This window comes from Phyllobates terribilis, unplaced genomic scaffold (assembly GCF_046119375.1).
Source record: "Phyllobates terribilis strain yellow unplaced genomic scaffold, ASM4611937v1 Scaffold_65__1_contigs__length_7625178, whole genome shotgun sequence".
NCBI classification, from domain to species: Eukaryota; Metazoa; Chordata; class Amphibia; order Anura; family Dendrobatidae; genus Phyllobates; species Phyllobates terribilis.
The window spans coordinates 5,553,929-5,568,896 of NW_027362825.1; the positions used below are offsets into that span (position 1 = coordinate 5,553,929).

A 14,968-nucleotide genomic window follows, 5' to 3' on the forward strand; every position below is an offset into this window, starting at 1 on the left:
TTAACCTTTCTAACATCCCAACGAAATAAAAGGAGGTTTGGGAAATGATGCTGACATAAAGTAGACAAATAGGAAATGTTATTTATTAACTTGTTTGGTTGTCTGACTTGTTGGTTTTAGGATATAAGCAGTTAAAGTTAAAAAATTGGTAACATTTAAAAATTTTCAGCAAACTTTAGATATTTTCACAAGAAAAACTAAAAACATATTGACCTCAATTTGCCGTTAATATAAAGTACAATGTGTCACGAAAAAACACTTTCAGAATCACGGGGATATGTTAAGCATTCCAGAGTTGTTACCACATAAAGTGACACGTGTCAGTTTTAAAAAATGTGGCTTTGGTCGTTAAGATCAAAATTGGCTCCGTCACTAAGGAATTAAAAATCCATATTAAAATAAAATAAATCATGATATATTTCCTTTCATCACAAGTAATGCTCATCTTTCTGCTGCTTAGCTTAGAAAGAGTTAATTTACTTAAACTAGCAGAAGTCAGGATGGCCGAGCTGTCTAAGGCGCTGCGTTCAGGTCGCAGTCTCCTCTGGAGGCGTGGGTTTGAATCCCACTTCTGACATCAATCTTTTTTTCAAGAAATTGTACAGCTTCAGGCTGTGTGCCCACGATGCGTTTTTTAAGCGTTTCCGCAGCGGCAAAAACGCTGCAGAAACGCTTAAAAAACGCATGGTAGAAGGTCTGCTATGTCCCCCAATGATAATCCGCATGTGCTGTGTACATGTTGCGGAAATTTCCACTGCGGATTATCATTGCGGAAAAAAACGCAGCACTACCAATTATTTTGCGGAAGTGCTGCGTTTTCGCCGCCATTGACTTGCATTAGAACGCGCCAATTCTGCAAGACTGCATCTGTACTTGGGTAATTGGCGCGTTCTGATGTGCGGATGGTACCCGGGTGTAGAGGAGAGGAGAGTCTCATCCACACCCAGGTACCATTAAAAAAGCTGTAAAAAAAAGAATAAAATAAAAAAATAAATATATACTTACCTTCTTGGGTCCCGCGCTGCGCTCCTCCTTGCTTCCCGGCAGTTCGCGATGGACTGAAGGACCTGCGCTGACATCAGAGTCATGTGACGGGTCACACAACGCTGACGTCGTCAGGTCCTTCACACTACCGCTGCCGGCAGCCGGGACCGAGCGAAGCAAGACTGCAGGGGCCATCGGAGGGTAAGTATATATTTCTTTTTTTATTTTTTGACATTCTCTCGGGTCACACTATATAAATCCATGCAGTTTGCATGGATTTATATAGTGTGACCAAGTTGTCAAGCACTTTCCAAGTGATGCTAAAATCGCTTGGAAAGTGCTTGTCAACCCGCATGCGGAAATACAAGTGAAGAACCCTTCACATCCGCTTGTCCCTGGCAGGAAAAACGCATGTACAATCCACATGTACAATCCGCATGTACAATCCGCATGTATAATCCGCATGTACAATCCGCATGCATTTTTTTCTACCAGGGAGATGCAGAAACGCTCAGGAAAAATCCTGAGCATTTCTGCATCGTGGGCACATAGCCTCTCTCCAGTTGTTGATTACTTGGGGGTCCGCTCTATTGGCGGCAATCTCAAACCAAACACTAAAAGTTGAATATTTCGAGAGGTATCGTTTTTAAAATGTTATCACTTTTGGGGATTTTCTGAAATATAGGCCCCTCAAAGTGACTTCAAAGCTGAATGGGTCCTTAAAAAATAGAACTTGTAGATGTTCTTGAAAAAGAATGAAAATTTGCTGCAAAATGTTAACCCTTCTAACATCTAAACAAAATAAAAGGAGGTTTAAAAAAAATGATGCTGAAATAAAATAGACATATGATAAATGATATTTATTAAGGAGTTGTCCGGTACTTTGTTTAAGTTGCCCAATGTATTCAGCCTGTGGCCATAAGTATCTCTGTAAATACCTTGAGTTGCAGATAATGCCTGTGAGCGGCGCTATCACTGGCCGCTCACAGGCATCACATGACCCCGGATGCAGTTCTGACATCCGCTGACATCACGACAAGTCCAGGCTGCAGCCGAGGGTCCCTATTCCGCGTTCCACCGGTGGCTGCTGGGTTGTGGATGGGGTTATTCCCTGTGTCACACCTGGCATCCACCGCGCGCTCTCCCTCTCCCCCTGTGACGGCCCAGTCACCTGTATTCAGGTACTCTGATTGGAGCGATCAATGTCATCATCGATCGCTCCAATCAGACCAGTCTGGATCTTTCATCACATTACAGGGGGTCATGGGGCGGTGACAGGCAGGTAACAAGCCAGTCACAGCCCCATGACCGCCGCCCTGTCACCACGCGGTCACGCTACGATCGCACCGATCATAGCGCTTTGAAGTTAGCGCTGGGGTCTCCTAGCAACAGCCTAGGATCGGTGGTCTTAAGACCACCGATCCTAGGCTGCACATCACCGAAAATCGGAAACGTTGAGAATGCTGTGATTGGCTGTTCAGAATTGAACAGCCAATCACAAAGATCGTGGGTGTGGGGGGGCTGCGACTTTCCCCGAGTTGCCGGCACCATCTACCTTGAGGTAAGATGGCGCTGGAAATTTAATGCGATCACCGGGACCGCATTAAAGACCATGACCTAATAGTATGTCATTGGTCCAATCGGCCCAGGTCACCATGACGTGCTATTAGGTCACACGTCAGAAAGGGGTTAAGGATGACCTATCACCGGGTCAAAAGTTTCCAGTTTTCGCCCCTTGTTTTATTCCCGCTGATCTCCTCATTATTCCTTTTTTTTTAATCTGCCATACAATTCCAGAGATCTGGGATCTTTATGTTAGTGCAAATTTTTCTGTTCTTTCCAAAGGGGCGTGGCTCACAGGATTCTCTGTGGGCGTGTCTTTAGGCTGCTCTGCTTTATTATTATCCTGCGAGCAACGCCCCCTTGGTAAAAGACAAAAATTATCACTAAATAAAAATGCCCATATCTCAGGAACTGGATGGTGAATTTCAAAAAGCAAAAAGTGGTAAACTCAGGGGAACAGTGGGAATAAAATAGGGGCAAAAACTGGTCAGTTCTGACCTTGGGACGGGTCCTCGTGAAGGCGTTTCTCTGTACAGTAAAGTGCAGTATTTGGTCTGTTCCAAATACAATAAAAAGGTCTTATAACAAATTGTGGGTATTTCTACCCTGACTTCTCCACTCTTGTATTATTGTCAATATGCTGCTAGAACTTTCTATTTTTCCACTAGGAAAATTAATGCTTAGAACTGCTGATGATATGAAAATATAATTTTCTTTTATTGAAACTTTTCTAGACCTCAGTTTACACTGTTGAAGTTTACAGCTCATCACCAGCCGAAATAGCTCAGTTGGGAGAGCGTTAGAATGAAGATCTAAAGGTCCCTGGTTCGATCCTGGGTTTCGGCATAAGGAAAGGCATTTTTTTAAAGAATAATTTTACATTTTCTATTGCGTTGATTTTTTTCCAGGACTCCACAATTCACAGATCATAAAGACACTTAATATCATAATCTTAAAAATGGCAATCATGGTTTACAAATCTGTAACGTGTGCATCTGATACTGACATCTAGTGGACAATATGACAACTGCAACATTTCATTACTAATTGTTATTTGCAAATCAAAACTAAACTAATAAAAAATCCAAAAATGTATATGACTCTTTCTAATGAAAGGCTAAAATGCCTATTTTTATTTTTTGCTGATATGTAGATGTCTAGTTTTGTTGGAGTTTTTTTTATTAGTATTTTGTGTTATAAGTAGTGTTGAGCGATACCTTCCGATATCAGGAAATATCGTATCGGATTGGATCGGGCCGATACCCAAAAAGTATCGGATATCGCCGATTCCGATACCGGAAACCAATGCAAGTCAATGGGACACAAATATCGGAATGAAAATAAACCCTTTCTTTCCTTGTAGGTTAATTCTACATGAAGGAAAACAACTAAGAATAATGTAGAATGACATGAAAAGCCGGCAATTCATCAGCGGCATACACCGGTACCCGACAATTTACAACAGAAAGAATAGAGCTTCACACATAGATTAGATAGATAGAAACATGTCAGTCACATATATAAGAAGTACAGTGATAGTGTTGCTTACTGTACTTGTCATTTAGTGTAAAGGATTTATTAAAAAAAATATTAGTGTTTTCGTGCACCGTCTCTTTAAAAAAGCCGGCCGGCAATTCAGCAGCGGTACCCGACAATTTATAACAGAAAGAATAGAGCTTCACACATAGATTAGATAGATAGAAACATGTCAGCCACATATATAAGAAGTACAGTGACAGTGTTGCTTACAGAACTTGTCATTTAGTGTAAAGGATTTATTAAAAAAAATATTAGTGTTTTCGTGCACCGTCTCTTTAAAAAAGCCGGCCGGCAATTCAGCATCTGTACCCGACAATTTATAACAGACAGAATAGAGAATCACACATAGATTAGATAGATAGAAACATGTCAGTCACATATATAAGAAGTACAGTGACAGTGTTGCTTACAGAACTTGTCATTTAGTGTAAAGGATTTATTAAAAAAAATATTAGTGTTTTCGTGCACCGTCTCTTTAAAAAAGCCGGCCGGCAATTCAGCATCTGTACCCGACAATTTATAACAGACAGAATAGAGAATCACACATAGATTAGATAGATAGAAACATGTCAGTCACATATATATGAAGTACAGTGACAGTGTTGCTTACTGTACTTGTCATTTAGTGTAAAGGATTTATTAAAAAAAATATTAGTGTTTTCGTGCACCGTCTCTTTAAAAAAGCCGGCCGGCAATTCAACAGCGGTACCCGACAATTTATAACAGAAAGAATAGAGCTTCACACATAGATTAGATAGATAGAAACATGTCAGTCACATATATATGAAGTACAGTGACAGTGTTGCTTACTGTACTTGTCATTTAGTGTAAAGGATTTATTTAAAAAAATAATAGTGTTTTCATGCACCGTCTCTTTAAGAAAGCCGGCCGGCAATTCAGCATCTGTACCCGACAATTTAGAATAGAAGGAATAGAGAATCACACATAGATTAGATAGATAGAAACATGTCAGTCACATATATATGAAGTACAGTGACAGTGTTGATTACTGTACTTGTCATTTAGTGTTAAAATAAAGGATTTATTTAAAAAAAAATTGGCGTGGGGTTCCCCTTAATTTTAGGCTCTAGCGGAGGTTAAGCAGACAGCTGGGGCAAATGTTTGAAGCCTGGGAAGGGGGTAATACCCACGGAGCTTCCCAGGCTACTAATATCAGCCCCCAGCTGAATACCTAGCCTTTACTAGCTATTAAAATGGGGGAACCCCCCCAAAAAAATAACGTGGGGTCCCCCCTAATTTAATAGCTAGCACAGGCTAGGCAGACAGCTGGGGGCTGATATTAATAGCCCAGGAAGGGTGCCATGAATATTGGCCCCCTCCCAGGCTAGAAACACCAGCCGTCAGCCGCCCCAGAAATGGCGCATCCATAGGATGTGCCAATTCTGGCACTTAGCCTCGCTCTTCCACGCTGCCCTGGTGCGGTGGCAGGGGGTAATAGGGCTGGGGTTGATGTCAGCTTATAATGCCAGCTGACATCAAGCCCAGGTTAGTAATGGAGAGGCGTCTATAAGACACCCCCATTACTAACCCCATAGTCAAAGTTAAAAGAAAACACAAACACCCAGAGTAAAGTCCTTTAATTGAAATAAAGACACAATTCTTTATTGTTCTAAATTAAACCATACTTACCATCACGCCCATTCCAGCTGAAGCCAACGATCTCCTGCAATAAACGAAAAATAATAAAGCAACCTCATCCTTACCTTTCGATGGTTCCCAGGACAGCTCCAGCTCTGCTACATCGAGATGACAGGCTGGACCGCAGCAGAAAGCTGCCATCCAGCCTGTCATCCCGCAGACACTGAGAAGCGCAGGCATGCTTGCGCTCCTCAGTGTCTCTCTGTGACGTCATCCAGATGAGCCGAGTTCATGTCCAATGAACTCAGCTCACCTCATGCACGTCACTGACAGCGTGGGAAAATTCTCCTGCACTCAGCGCTTCAGCGTGAGAATTCTCCCACGCTGTCAGTGACATACATGAGGTGAGGTCATGTCCAATGAACTCAGCTCACCTCATGCACGTCACTGACAGCGTGGGAAAATTCTCACGCTGAAGTGCTGAGTGCAGGAGAATTTTCCCACGCTGTCAGTGACGTACATGAGGTGAGCTGAGTTCATTGGACATGACCTCGGCTCATCTGGATGCCGTCACAGAGAGACACTGAGGAGCGCAAGCATGCCTGCGCTTCTCAGTGTCCGCGGGATGACAGGCTGGATGGCAGCGTTCTGCTGCGGTCCAGCCTGTCATCTCGATGTAGCAGAGCTGAAGCTGTCCTGGGAACCATGGAAAGGTAAGGATGAGGTTGCTTTATTATTTTACTTTTATTGCAGGAGATAGTTGGGCCCTGGATGAGTTGGGTACAGCGCCAGAAGATGGCGCTTCTATGAGCGCGCCATTTTCCGGGGCGGCTGCGGACTGCAATTTGCCCAGAAAGCTTGGGTCTCCCTGCGCTGCAGATTCCAACCCCCAGCTGCCTAGTTGTACCTGGCTGGACACAAAAATAGGGCGAAGCGCCACACATTTTTTTTTTTAATTATTTCATGAAATTCATGGAATAATTAAGAAAAAAAGGGCTTCCCTATATTGTTGTGTCCGGCTAGGTACAAATAGGCAGCTGGTGGTTGGGGGCAGCCCGTTCCTGCCTGCTGTACCTGGCTGGACACAAATATAGGGCGAAGCCCCACATAATTTTTTTTTAATTATTTCATGAATTTCCTGAAATAATTAAAAAAAAATTGACGTGGGGCTTCACACTATATTTGTGTCCAGCCAGGTACAGCAGGCAGGAACGGGCTGCCCCCAACCACCAGCTGCCTATTTGTACCTGGCCAGACACAACAATATAGGGAAGCCCTTTTTTTCTTAATTATTCCATGAATTTCATGAAATAATTAAAAAAAAACAAACGTGGAGCTTCTCCCTATTTTTGTGTCCAGCCAGGTACAACTAGGCAGCTGGGGGATGGAATCTGCAGCGCAGGGAGGCCCAAGCTTTCTGCCCCCCGCTGAAAATTGCAGTCCGCAGCCGCCCCGGAAAATGGCGCGTTCATAGAAGCTGGATGCTGTACCTGGCTGGCATACAAAAATATGGCGAAGCCCACGTCAAAAGTTTTGGGAAAAATTTATTAAAAAATAAATAATAATTTAGGGACTGCATCTTTATTAAGTCCTCAAATGTCATTTAGTGTTAAAATAAAGGATTTATTTTAAAAAAAAATGGCGTGGGATCCCCCATAATTTTAGTCTCTAGCGGAGGTTAAACAGACGGCTGGGGCAGATGTTTGAAGCCTGGGAAGGGGGTAAAACCCATGGAGCTTCCCAGGCTACTAATATCAGCCCCCAGCTGAATACCTAGCCTTTACTAGCTATTAAAATGGGGGACCCCCCCAAAAAAAATGACGTGGGGTCCCCCCTATTTTAATAGCTAGCAAAGGCTAGGCAGACAGCTGGGGGCTGATATTAATAGCTCAGGAAGGGTGCCATGAATATTGGCCCCCTCCCAGGCTAGAAACACCAGCCGTCAGCCGCCCCAGAAATGGCGCATCCATAGGATGCGCCAACTCTGGCACTTAGCCTCGCTCTTCCACGCTGCCCTGGTGCGGTGGCAGGGGGTAATAGTGGTGGGGTTCATGTCAGCACCAGCTGCCATGAAGCCCAGGTTAGTAATGATGGCCGTCTATATGACACCCCCATTACTAACCTACAAAGTGTTAAAAAGAAAAAACACACTACACCCAGAAAAAAATAATTTATTTGAAATAAAACACACCATTTTATTTAATTCTTAGTTTACTAAAAAAAAAATAGTTACCTGTCCACGTTCCTGCGCTGATCTCCCATGCACAGCTGTCACATCTGGAGATGGTGACAGCTGTCATGGCTGCTGTAAGCTCACGCTGCCGGGAACACGTCCGCTCCCGGCAGCGGGAGCCACTGACTGAGGTCACCGGAGTGCATTCAGGCAGCGCAGCTCCGGAGACCTCCTTTACGGCAGTGCTGTACCGTGGGAATTTCTCACGATACAGCAGTGCCGTAAAGGAGCTAACCGGAGCAGCGCTGCCTGAACTCCGGTGAACCCTTACGGCCCCGTCATTCTAGCGGCGGCAGCAGTTCAGAGCGGTCACATTCTATGTGGCTGCTCTGAACTGGAGATCTTCGTGGGACACTCGTGGACTGCTACGGAGGGGTAAGGATAAGGTTGTGGTTTATTATTTTATATTTTATTACAGGAGATCGATGGCTTCAGGGAATTAGGTGTCTAGGTGAGTATAGGTGTAGTTTTTTATTTTTTACTTTATTTTAGGTGGCGATCGGCGGGGACAGGTAATGTATGAACTAATTTCTTTTAGGTAACCACTGGCCACCAATGACATGTATTTAAAATTTATTGGGGACACAGTAGGGCAATTTATATAGCAGGATCAGGCTGATGGGAACTACTGCTCCCATCGAGCTGATCCTGCTGGCAGGAGTGGACGGGGGACAGACATAGGCCGATGGGAGTAGTAGTGTCACATCGGCCTATGTCTGCCTGCACGCACACACCCGCACAGACACCGCACACACACCCGCACACACACACCCGCACAGACACACCCCGCACACACACACACCCCGCACACACACACACCCCGCACACACTAATCATGACGGGTCTGGGAGGAGTGGCTGACCTGTGCGGCCGTGGGAAAGTTCATGTGAGTTCATGCAATGCAGTCAAGCATGAACTCACATGAACCCTCTTAGGGCACCGCGGCGACTTCAAATGAACAGCTGATCGGCATCACCTGATACCTCAGCTGTTCATTTGAAATAACCGGCGGGAAAGTGCAGCACAGAACGGGAAAGCCGGCGGTGAAGTCTTTTCACTGCAGGCTTCCCCGCCCGGGTCCTTCGCTCCTTGGTGCTGCGCTCCCCGCCCGGTCCTAATTTACGATTGGGATTGGAGGTGGCGAGGGGAGCGGAGGATCGGGGTGGGAGGCTGCGGGGAAGCAGTATGGGGCTGCGTGATTGTTTAAAAGCCGGCGGCTTTTTACCGCGCGCCGGCTTTTAAACAATCAGGAGAATTCTCCCACGCTGGGATGGCATTCTGATGACAGGCTGGATCGCGCTGCCATCCAACTTGTCATCCTTCACAGACACTGCAGAGCGCAGGCATTATGGGAACTTCCGATTCCGGTATCCGATATTATAAAAGTATCGGAATTAAGTATCGGAATTCCGATACAGTGAATATCGGCCGATACCCGATATTTCAGTATCGGAATGCTCAACACTAGTTATAAGGAATATATATTGCAGCAAAGAAAAAATATTTTTTCATTTCTTTACTAATTTGAATGGCATGAAAATAAAGTTCAAGACTGTGTTCACATGATGCCTTCCCAATGCATTTTTTGCTGTAAACTTAAAAAATATAGTAAAAGCACATCAGTTTTACTGCGGTGTCATTTTTGTTTGGGAATGCATTGTGTGAACAAGTTCTTAGGGTGAATTCAGTGCTGTTTTTCCAAAATATAGGCCCCTCAAAGTCACTTCAACACTGACTAGGTCTGTAAAAAATAGAACTTGGAAATTTTCTTAAATTTTCTTAAAAAAGAAAATTAAATCTTGCTGCTAAATTTTAACCTTTCTAACATCCTAACGAAATAAAAGGAGGTTTGGGAAATGATGCTGACATAAAGTAGACAACTAGGAAATGTTATTTATTAACTTGTTTGGTTGTCTGACTAGTTGATTTTAGGATATAAGCAGTTAAAGTTAAAAAATTGGTAACATTTAAAAATTTTCAGCAAACTTTAGATATTTTCACAAGAAAAACTAAAAACATATTGACCTCAATTTGCCGTTAATATAAAGTACAATGTGTCACGAAAAAACACTTTCAGAATCACGGGGATATGTTAAGCATTCCAGAGTTGTTACCACATAAAGTGACACGTGTCAGTTTTAAAAAATGTGGCTTTGGTCGTTAAGATCAAAATTGGCTCCGTCACTAAGGAATTAAAAATCCATATTAAAATAAATCATGATATATTTCCTTTCATTACAAGTAATGATCATCTTTCTGCTGCTTAGCTTAGAAAGAGTTAATTTACTTAAACTAGCAGAAGTCAGGATGGCCGAGCTGTCTAAGGCGCTGCGTTCAGGTTGCAGTCTCCTCTGGAGGCGTGGGTTCGAATCCCACTTCTGACATCAATATTTTTTTTCAAGAAATTGTACAGCTTCAGGCTGTGTGCCCACGATGCGTTTTTTAAGCGTTTCCGCAGCGGCAAAAACGCTGCAGAAACGCTTAAAAAATGCATGGTAGAAGGACTGCTATGTTCCCCAATGATAATCCGCATGTGCTGTGCACATGTTGCGGAAATTTCCGCTGCAGATTATCATTGCGGAAAAAAACGCAGCACTACCAATTATTTTGTGGAAGTGCTGCGTTTTCGCCGCCATTGACTTGCATTAGAACGCGCCAATTCTGCAAGACTGCATCTGTACTTGGGTAATTGGCGCGTTCTGATGTGCAGATGGTGCCCGGGTGTAGAGGAGAGGAGAGTCTCATCCACACCCAGGTACCATTAAAAAAGCTGTAAAAAAAAGAATAAAATAAAAAAATAAATATATACTTACCTTCTTGGGTCCCGCGCTGCGCTCCTCCTTGCTTCCCGGCAGTTCGCGATGGACTGAAGGACCTGCGCTGACATCAGAGTCATGTGACGGGTCACACAACGCTGACGTCGTCAGGTCCTTCACTCTACCGCTGCCGGCAGCCGGGACCGAGCGAAGCAAGACTGCAGGGGCCATCGGAGGGTAAGTATATATTTCTTTTTTTATTTTTTGACATTCTCTCGGGTCACATTATATAAATCCATGCCGTTTGCATGGATTTATATAGTGTGACCAAGTTGTCAAGCACTTTCCAAGTGATGCTAAAATCGCTTGGAAAGTGCTTGACAACCCGCATGCGGAAATACAAGTGAAGAACCCTTCACATCCGCTTGTCCCTGGCAGGAAAAACGCATGTACAATCCACATGTACAATCCGCATGTACAATCCGCATGTATAATCCGCATGTACAATCCGCATGCATTTTTTTCTACCAGGGAGATGCAGAAACGCTCAGGAAAAATCCTGAGCATTTCTGCATCGTGGGCACATAGCCTCTCTCCAGTTGTTGATTACTTGGGGGTCCGCTCTATTGGCGGCAATCTCAAACCAAACACTAAAAGTTGAATATTTCGAGAGGTATCGTTTTTAAAATGTTATCACTTTTGGGGATTTTCTGAAATATAGGCCCCTCAAAGTGACTTCAAAACTGAATGGGTCCTTAAAAAATAGAACTTGTAGATGTTCTTGAAAAAGAATGAAAATTTGCTGCAAAATGTTAACCCTTCTAACATCTAAACAAAATAAAAGGAGGTTTAAAAAAAATGATGCTGAAATAAAATAGACATATGATAAATGATATTTATTAAGGAGTTGTCCGGTACTTTGTTTAAGTTGCCCAATGTATTCAGCCTGTGGCCATAAGTATCTCTGTAAATACCTTGAGTTGCAGATAATGCCTGTGAGCGGCGCTATCACTGGCCGCTCACAGGCATCACATGACCCCGGATGCAGTTCTGACATCCGCTGACATCACGACAAGTCCAGGCTGCAGCCGAGGGTCCCTATTCCGCGTTCCACCGGTGGCTGCTGGGTTGTGGATGGGGTTATTCCCTGTGTCACACCTGGCATCCACCGCGCGCTCTCCCTCTCCCCCTGTGACGGCCCAGTCACCTGTATTCAGGTACTCTGATTGGAGCGATCAATGTCATCATCGATCGCTCCAATCAGACCAGTCTGGATCTTTCATCACATTACAGGGGGTCATGGGGCGGTGACAGGCAGGTAACAAGCCAGTCACAGCCCCATGACCGCCGCCCTGTCACCACGCGGTCACGCTACGATTGCACCGATCATAGCGCTTTGAAGTCAGCGCTGGGGTCTCCTAGCAACAGCCTAGGATCGGTGGTCTTAAGACCACCGATCCTAGGCTGCACATCACCGAAAATCGCAAACGTTGAGAATGCTGTGATTGGCTGTTCAGAATTGAACAGCCAATCACAAAGATCGTGGGTGTGGGGGGGCTGCGACTTTCCCCGAGTTGCCGGCACCATCTACCTTGAGGTAAGATGGCGCTGGAAATTTAATGCGATCACCGGGACCGCATTAAAGACCATGACCTAATAGTATGTCATTGGTCCAATCGGCCCAGGTCACCATGACGTGCTATTAGGTCACACGTCAGAAAGGGGTTAAGGATGACCTATCACCGGGTCAAAAGTTTCCAGTTTTTGCCCCTTGTTTTATTCCCGCTGATCTCCTCATTATTCCTTTATTTTAATCTGCCATACAATTCCAGAGATCTGGGATCTTTATGTTAGTGCAAATTTTTCTGTTCTTTCCAAAGGGGCGTGGCTCACAGGATTCTCTGTGGGCGTGTCTTTAGGCTGCTCTGCTTTATTATTATCCTGCGAGCAACGCCCCCTTGGTAAAAGACAAAAATTATCACTAAATAAAAATGCCCATATCTCAGGAACTGGATGGTGAATTTCAAAAAGCAAAAAGTGGTAAACTCAGGGGAACAGTGGGAATAAAATAGGGGCAAAAACTGGTCAGTTCTGACCTTGGGACGGGTCCTCGTGAAGGCGTTTCTCTGTACAGTAAAGTGCAGTATTTGGTCTGTTCTAAATACAATAAAAAGGTCTTGTAACAAATTGTGGGTATTTCTATCCTGACTTCTCCACGCTTGTATTATTGTCAATATGCTGATAGAACTTTCTATTTTCCCACTAGGAAAATTAATGCTTAGAACTGCCGATGATATGAAAATATAATTTTCTTTTATTGAAACTTTTTTAGACCTCAGTTTACACTGTTGAAGTTTACAGCTCATCATCAGCCGAAATAGCTCAGTTGGGAGAGCGTTAGACTGAAGATCTAAAGGTCCCTGGTTTGATCCCAGGTTTCGGCATAAGGAAAGGCATTTTTTTAAAGAATATTTTTACATTTTCCTCTGCGTTGATTTTTTTCCAGGACTCCACAATTCACAGATCATAAAGACACTTAATATCATAATCTTAAAAATGGCAATCATGGTTTACAAATCTGTAACGTGTGCACCTGATACTGACATCTAGTGGACACTAAGACAACTGCAACATTTTATTACTAATTGTTATTTGCAAATCAAAACTAAACTAATAAAAAATCCAAAAATGTATATGACTCTAATGAAAGGCTAAAATGCCTATTTTTATTTTTTGCTGATACGTAGATGTCTAGTTTTGTTGGAGTTTTTTTATTAGTATTTTGTGTTATAAGGAATATGTATTGCAGCAAAGAAAAAATATTTTTTCATTTCTTTACTAATTTGAATGGCATAAAAATAAAGGTCCAGACTGTGTTCACATGATGCCTTCCCAATGCATTTTTTGCTGTAAACTTAAAAAATATTGTAAAAGCACATCAGTTTTACTGCAGTGTCATTTTTGTTTGGGAATGCATTGTGTGAACAAGTTCTTAGGGTGAATTCAGTGCTGTTTTTCCAAAATATAGGACCCTCAAAGTCACTTCAACACTGACTAGGTCTGTGAAAAATAGAACTTGGAAATTTTCTTAAATTTTCTTAAAAAAGAAAATTAAATCTTGCTGCTAAATTTTAACCTTTCTAACATCTTAACGAAATAAAAGGAGGTTTGGGAAATGATGCTGACATAAAGTAGACAAATAGGAAATGTTATTTATTAACTTGTTTGGTTGTCTGACTAGTTGATTTTAGGATATAAGCAGTTAAAGTAAAAAAATTGGTAACATTTAAAAATTTTCAGCAAACTTTAGATATTTTCACAAGAAAAACTAAAAACATATTGACCTCAATTTGCTGTTAATATAAAGTACAATGTGTCACGAAAAAACACTTTCAGAATCACGGGGATATGTTAAGCATTCCAGTGTTATTATCACATAAAGTGACACGTGTCAGTTTTTAAAAATGTGGCTTTGGTCGTTAAGATCAAAATTGGCTCCGTCACTAAGGAATTAAAAATCCATATTAAAATAAATCATGATATATTTCCTTTCATCACAAATAATGATCATCTTTCTGCTGCTTAGCTTAGAAAGAGTTAATTTACTTAAACTAGCAGAAGTCAGGATGGCCGAGCGGTCTAAGGCGCTGCGTTCAGGTCGCAGTCTCCTCTGGAGGCGTGGGTTCGAATCCCACTTCTGACATCAATATTTTTTTCAAGAAATTGTACAGCTTCAGGCTGTGTGCCCACGATGCGATTTTTAAGCGTTTCCGCAGCGGCAAAAACGCTGCAGAAACGCTTAAAAAACGCATGGTAGAAGGTCTGCTATGTCCCCCAATGATAATCCGCATGTGCTGTGTACATGTTGCGGAAATTTCCGCTGCAGATTATCATTGCGGAAAAAAACGCAGCACTACCAATTATTTTGTGGAAGTGCTGCGTTTTCGCCGCCATTGACTTGCATTAGAACGCGCCAATTCTGCAAGACTACATCTGTACTTGGGTAATTGGCGCGTTCTGATGTGCGGATGGTGCCCGGGTGTAGAGGAGAGGAGAGTCTCATCCACACCCAGGTACCATTAAAAAAGCTGTAAAAAAAAGAATAAAATAAAAAAATAAATATATACTTACCTTATTGGGTCCCGCGCTGCGCTCCTCCTTGCTTCCCGGCAGTTCGCGATGGACTGAAGGACCTGCGCTGACATCAGAGTCATGTGACGGGTCACACGACGCTGACGTCGGCAGGTCCTTCACTCTACCGCTGCCGGCAGCCGGGATCGAGCGAAGCAAGACT

General features: G+C 43.1%; 5 non-coding genes across 5 annotated transcripts; all 5 read left to right on the forward strand.

The window, feature by feature from the left end:
- Positions 1 to 494: 494 nt before the first annotated feature.
- TRNAL-CAG (transfer RNA leucine (anticodon CAG)) lies at positions 495 to 577 on the forward strand. Its single transcript has one exon. It is a non-coding gene; the product is annotated as a tRNA-Leu (tRNA).
- A 2,743-nt stretch (positions 578 to 3,320) lies between these two features.
- On the forward strand, positions 3,321 to 3,393 carry TRNAF-GAA (transfer RNA phenylalanine (anticodon GAA)). The gene has a single exon. It is a non-coding gene; the product is annotated as a tRNA-Phe (tRNA).
- Positions 3,394 to 10,219: 6,826 nt separating this feature from the next.
- On the forward strand, positions 10,220 to 10,302 carry TRNAL-CAG (transfer RNA leucine (anticodon CAG)). The gene has a single exon. It is a non-coding gene; the product is annotated as a tRNA-Leu (tRNA).
- Positions 10,303 to 13,045: 2,743 nt separating this feature from the next.
- On the forward strand, positions 13,046 to 13,118 carry TRNAF-GAA (transfer RNA phenylalanine (anticodon GAA)). The gene has a single exon. It is a non-coding gene; the product is annotated as a tRNA-Phe (tRNA).
- Positions 13,119 to 14,294: 1,176 nt separating this feature from the next.
- TRNAL-CAG (transfer RNA leucine (anticodon CAG)) lies at positions 14,295 to 14,377 on the forward strand. Its single transcript has one exon. It is a non-coding gene; the product is annotated as a tRNA-Leu (tRNA).
- Positions 14,378 to 14,968: the final 591 nt, after the last annotated feature.